The sequence below is a fragment of the Callithrix jacchus genome, chromosome 14 (genome assembly GCF_049354715.1).
Source record: "Callithrix jacchus isolate 240 chromosome 14, calJac240_pri, whole genome shotgun sequence".
Lineage (NCBI taxonomy): Eukaryota > Metazoa > Chordata > Mammalia > Primates > Cebidae > Callithrix > Callithrix jacchus.
The window spans coordinates 114,096,036-114,102,545 of record NC_133515.1 but is presented as its reverse complement, the minus strand read 5'-3'; the positions used below and the strand labels follow the sequence as shown (position 1 = coordinate 114,102,545).

Genomic DNA, 6,510 nt, shown 5'->3' with positions numbered 1-6,510 from the left:
AGTATTTTTTTTTGAAGTGGTTCAGGTTGCTAGTAACGCTAATAACTAACCTTGACCATGGGAATCCACCTGGCCGCAGCCGCCTTTGGGGCTGTCTGTCAAAACGCAGCAGCCTGTGGGCACCGAGGCCGTCGGGCCAGGAGCCTCTTCCGGGTCTCGGGGCTCACAATGCACGTTAGCAGCCGCCTTCCCGTCCTACACGCGTCAGGCCACCGCCTTCCTGCCAGACCTGCATCCATATGTCAGCCACCCTCCCGCCCGAGCCGCATCCATCTGGGGGCCGCCTTCCAGCCCTACCCTCATCCAGCTGCCGCCTTCTCTCCTGACCCGCATCCATCCCGCAGCCGCAGTACCAACTGACCCACATCCGGCCGCCGCCTGACCCACATCCGGCCACCTTCCCGCCCGACCCGCATCCGGCCACCTTCCCGCCCGGCCCGCAGCTCCTCCCTGCAGCGTCTTGGCAGCCTGATGAGCCCGGCCGGGGCTAAATACACAGGACGAAGTCAAGCTGGGTGGTGGCGGGGCCTGGAAATTGACTGTCTAGAAAAGCCCACAGCCAGTGCACGGATGACCCCGTGTTCCCCACAGAGCTGCATGTGATTTTCAAAACGTCTGCGTTGACCGTCACATGTGGCAACTCACTGGAATCCCTGTGGTTTACAGGTTTTTAGGCTTCTTCTGAAAACCGGAGGAGCGCCCACCAAGGTGGGACGTTTCACCCGGGAGGAGCCATGGAGATGCCCAGGAGCCCCCCGGGTCACCTGTACTCGGCCACTGCACCCCACACCGCCATGCCTGCCACCTGCAGCACCCACGTGGGCCCAGCCCTGCTGCCCTGACTTGCGGCTCGGCTGACCCAGCCTTTCCCAAATGGCCTCTGGGAGATGCTGGGCGCGTTTCTCACTTTTGACTGTGGAATATCTGAGGGCGGACCTGTAAGATTTATTGCCGAAGTAAAATGAGGAAACTGAGGCAAGTATAAAAAAGTGAAAGGCTAATTTATTCAGCTCCCGGGCAACCTTCTATGGTCTAACACAGGGCCAGAGAAGTCCTGCCTGGCTGTTCAGGGCGTGGGATTTTATGGGAAGTGCAGGCAGTTGATTGGTTACTGGGAAACAAAGAGAAGGCATTTCTATTGGCTGTTGAGGAGCAGGAAGTACATGGAATTAAAGTAGGTAGTACATGAAACTAGTTGCCATTGGTCAGTGGGTGGGACTTTGGGTAGGTGGGCCTTGATTGACTACTGGGGAAACAAAGAAGGCATTTCTATTGGCTGTTGAGGAGCAGGAAGTACATGGAATTAAAGTAGGAAGTACATGAAACTAGTTGCCATTGGTCGGTGGGTGGGACTTTGGGTAGGTGGGCCTTGATTGACTACTGGGGAAACAGAGAAGGCATTTCTATTGGCTGTTGAGGAGCAGGAAGTACATGGAGTTAAAGTAGGAAGCACATGAAACTAGTTGCGATTGGTAGGTGGGTGGGACTTTGGGTAAGCGGGCCTGGGTGGGGGTGTAAGGGGCAGGCTGTTGCTGGGCAGGGTAGGGTGGGGCCTCTTTAAAAAAATTTTCTATGGGGTTTTTTTAACAGCGGGCTGGAGGTTGGATGCATAATTTAATGCTGAGTGCGAGCTTGGGCATGGTATGCAGAGGAGGGTGCGGGGGAGCCATGTGGGGAAGCCAGGTAATGAGCTGGGGCGATGACGCAGTTATCAGGTGCTGAGACGGATAAATGTGTCTGTTTGACTCCCGGCAAGGCAACCGACCTTACAAGGCCTGTGGCTCACCGGATCCGGCTGGCCTTCAGCGCGGGGGCTCGTCCTAAATGCAGGAAGGGGCACGGCTGGGGTGCCCAGCCCCTCCTCCCCGAGCTCAGGTAGTAGCCGAGTGGACCTGTCATTCCACCCACAGCAGAGGCCCGTGTTTGCCACCTGTCACTGTACCTGCACCCCTTGTAAAAGTCCACTCTTCACCTCCCATCCATGGTGACTCCCATTTGAATGCCAGGCTCCTGACGAGTGCAGGTGAGGCCATTGGCATGCAGTGATGTCACAGTAATATGGCGGGACCAGGTGTCAAACACACTGACACAGACTCCACAATGCGCATGTTGCCCTGTGCCTTCCCCTTAGTTTATAAAGCCCAGCTCTGGGTCACTGAGTAGCTGCTGAGTGGTAATGCCTGTCACAGAGCCTCGCTTCCCTCACTGGGAGGGCTGCGGAAGGTTCCTGGGGGGGCACTGTGCATGCCCAGGAGGTTCACGCTGTGCTGGAGCCTCCTAAGCACTCCGTGCAGCAGCCGCCGTCCCTGCCTCTGTGTTAATCACACAGATGCAAAGATCCTTCCTGTCAGCGAAGCTCATGAACCCTGCCCATGACACCCAGGTAGGCCTTTCTGCTGCTTTCGGTGCATACTGCGAACCATGTTTCAACTCCCGTCATAAAGTAATGTTTCCTTACAGAGGTTTGTTTGTGTTTCTTCTTGCCTGAATATTATTTAGGGAAAGAACAAAAAGAAAGGGTTTGTGCATCTACCAAAGTCTAGCAGCGGAAGTACTCAACACATAGCCGATAATTTCCAGGAATCAGTGAAGAAATGGGTGGCACCAAATGCTCCCAGAGCCAGATGACCAGAGGCTCTGGAGACCAGGACGTGGCTGAAGGTGGCAGAGCCAGATGACCAGAGGCTCTGGAGACCAGGACATGGCTGAAGGTGGCAGAGCCAGATGACCAGAGGCTCTGGAGACCAGGGCGTGGCTGAAGGTGGCAGAGCCAGATGACCAGAGGCTCTGGAGACCAGGGCGTGGCTGAAGGTGGCAGAACCAGATGACCAGAGGCCCTGGAGACCAGGACGTGGCTGAAGGTGGCAGAGCCAGATGACCAGAGGCTCTGGAGACCAGGGCGTGGCTGAAGGTGGCAGAACCAGATGACCAGAGGCCCTGGAGACCAGGATGTGGCTGAAGGTGGCAGAGCCAGATGACCAGAGGCTCTGGAGACCAGGGCGTGGCTGAAAGTGGCAGAACCAGATGACCAGAGGCCCTGGAGACCAGGACGTGGCTGAAGGTGGCAGAGCCAGATGACCAGAGGCTCTGGAGACCAGGGCGTGGCTGAAGGTGGCAGAGCCAGATGACCAGAGGCTCTGGAGACCAGGGCGTGGCTGAAAGTGGCAGAACCAGATGACCAGAGGCTCTGGAGACTAGGGCGTGGCTGAAAGTGGCAGAACCAGATGACCAGAGGCCCTGGAGACCAGGACGTGGCTGAAGGTGGCAGAGCCAGATGACCAGAGGCTCTGGAGACCAGGGCATGGCTGAAAGTGGCAGAACCAGATGACCAGAGGCCCTGGAGACCAGGACGTGGCTGAAGGTGGCAGAGCCAGATGACCAGAGGCCCTGGAGACCAGGGTGTGGCTGAAGGTGGCAGAGCCAGATGACCAGAGGCTCTGGAGACCAGGGCGTGGCTGAAGGTGGCAGAGCCAGATGACCAGAGGCTCTGGAGACCAGGGCGTGGCTGAAGGTGGCAGAGCCAGATGACCAGAGGCCCTGGAGACCAGGGCGTGGCTGAAGGTGGCAGAGCCAGATGACCAGAGGCCCTGGAGACCAGGATGTGGCTGAAGGTGGAAGGCTGCAGTGAGCCCCAGGGTATGGCAGCAGAACCAGGTTAACAAAGTGTCACATATGGGAAAAATTTGCTAAGGAAGTGGGTTTTATTGCGCTTACCATAAAAAGAAGTAACTATAAAGAGTGATGAAAATATTAGCTTGTTTACCTGCAGTCATCAGTTTAATACATATGTGTATATCAAAGCATCATGTTGTGTACCTTATATCTAATAAAAAGGAAGAATGAATTGAAATACTAATTCCACCCTAGAGTAGTCAGGGCTGAATTCAGTCATCGGTGCTACCAAATTAATTCAAATCACATACACAGTATAGAATTTCTAAAAAATCTTTCGTCCTATCAACGGAGGGGTAATATACAAATTTATTATTAGTATTTTAATATATGACCTGATTGTGTAATAAACCATGATGCTTAGGAACCAACAAGTAATTGGTGCGTCTTTCCTAGAGAAGTCACGTTGGAAAAGGCTGGTCAGAAGAGAAGCGTCTGAGCTGTGTGTTGGAGGATCAGACGGACAGTTAGGAGGCCCTTCCAGGCAAAGGAGAGATACAGCAGCACATTGAAGAGGTCCCTTCTGCTGGCAATGAGGAAGAATGGAGAGTCCTCGTGGGCAGGGAGGGGTAAAATGAGGGTGCCCAAGTTCAGAAACGAGGCGTGAGGGCAGAGCCTGGGTGGAATCAGGCTGGAGAGGCTGGAAGCTGCTGAGCATGAGGCCAGGCCCATGTGAGATGCCCCCCTGCTATATGTGGGGTGCAGGCCTGGCCACTGTGGTGGACATGGACAACTGGCTTCCTTAACATTAGCCGCCTATGGCTTCTGCGGAGTTTGCCAGGGGACTCAACTCTACCCTTCCGAGACTCCTTGCTGCCAAGATCCCCGAGACAACCCAGACCACCATGAGACAGACGCACAGGCTGCAGACTTGGATGAGAGAATGAGGGAGGAGGGAGGTCCCAGCAGGGTGGCCGGTTCTGCAGGAGGTAGCTTTGGCAATTGGTTTCCACTCCTGCAAGATCCCAGAGTCTCCCAGACCTCACAGAGCATATTCTCAGGGTGATCCTGAGATGGATTGGAGGCCCATGCATCTCAGATGCTGTCTTGGCCAGCATTGTAAATAACACACCCCCCAAAACCCAGCTTCTAAAGGACACCTGTGTGCTGTGATGATCATCCATAGTATCCTTCTAAGCAGGTCCAGGGTGGCCTGAGGGAGCAGGGATTGGGATCAGGCACTGCATTGGACCCTGGATCCCCTAGCTCTGTATAACAGGCCAAGCAAGTGTCTTACACTCTGCAACGAGTTTTCCATCAGTTGGTGAGTTGGGTAATGAGGGGAAGGAGGAGGAGAGACCTCAGTCTCCACACCCAGGTCTTCAGCCACCCTCTCCTGGGCTCAGGGGGTCAGGAGCCTGCATCCTGGCCAGGTCTGGCCTCAGTAGCTACCCTGGAAGCCCTGTCTGGATGCGCACTTCATCCTCTGCCTGGTGCCTCCTTCCTGATCTTGTTTCCCAGCGGCTGTTCTGCTAGGTCAAGATTGAGGCCACCAAAGTCCCTTCAGCCCCCAGACCCATGTGCACAGCCTTGGCCCAGGCTCTCGGCCACACAAGAGTGAGCTGGGCTCAACAGCCCCCACTCCTTGACGGGCCTTGGCGATGTCGCAGCAGAGTCCTGACTCTGCTGCCCACCCTGGGGGTCCATTATTGGCCTGGCGTTCTTAACTGGATTCTAACAACCCAAACATAGAGACAAAAGCAAAAGCCTCAGAAACTAAATGTGCAGCACCTGCCTACTGATGGGTACCTCAGAGACACTGATCTCCCTTTATCTTCTGAAACCATCTCCTAGAGAGGCACCCCTCACATTCTTGGTGCCAGTGAATGTAACAGAGGTGGCTCCTTTCACTCTCTCCTGCTTGGGCTAATGGAGGTGAGAGCAATCTCATTTTTGTTAGCTATAAAAGTTGGTGTGATATCTATCTTGTAAAGTGCTATTTTATTTGGTTATTTATAAGAGCATTTCAATTATAATTGCTCTATGGATTAATGATCACAATGATTGTATGAATATTTAATGCAACTTTATGGTGTTTACAGACAATGTCTTGGAAATTAGCTGCTATGTATCAATAAGTCAGTGTTATAATTTACATTCATAAAGGCAGCCTGACTTTCATTAGCAGCCGCGACTGGAAAATGTTAGCGCATGTTACTGAAAATGTGAGCCCTGGGAGTCAAAGTGATTCTTCATACAAAATCTATACACAGCTATTAAATGTCTGAAAATCACCTCCATAAAATCTTTTTCCTTGTACAGTTGATATTTTGGAGTTTCAGAGAGGCTTAAGTAAGTCATTTTTCTATTTCTCATATTCGAAGTCCCTGGCTTCCTCTGCGTTGTCATTCTGTACGTTCATCAGGCGCAGACTCCTGTGTGTTGAGGTTTGAATAACTCCATTTTGGTGTTTGTTTTCCACTAATTTTTTTTTTTTTTTTTCTGAGACGGAGTTTCGCTCTTGTTACCCAGGCTGGAGTGCAATGGCGCGATCTCGGCTCACCGCAACCTCCGCCTCCTGGGTTCAGGCAATTCTCCTGCCTCAGCCTCCCGAGTAGCTGGGATTACAGGCACGCGCCACCATGCCCAGCTAATTTTTTGTATTTTTAGTAGAGACGGGGTTTCACCATGTTGACCAGGATGGTTTCGATCTCCTGACCTCGCGATCCACCCGCCTCGGCCTCCCAAAGTGCTGGGATTACAGGCTTGAGCCACCGCGCCCGGCCTCTGTCTTCATTTTTTAAAGGCGAAATACTTTTGCATTCTGTGACAAGAGCCCCAGGGAACTTGGAAACCTTTTGTAGGTGGCAGAGAGAGGCAATGAATGAGAAGTGAATA

General features: G+C 53.1%; 1 long non-coding RNA gene across 1 annotated transcript; it reads left to right on the top strand.

Moving 5' to 3' along the window:
• Positions 1 to 1,230: 1,230 nt before the first annotated feature.
• On the top strand, positions 1,231 to 6,210 carry LOC118147431 (uncharacterized). Its single transcript, XR_004733877.3, has 3 exons — positions 1,231 to 2,383; positions 2,500 to 3,636; positions 4,069 to 6,210. It is a non-coding gene; the product is annotated as an uncharacterized LOC118147431 (long non-coding RNA).
• The last annotated feature ends 300 nt before the right edge of the window (positions 6,211 to 6,510 follow it).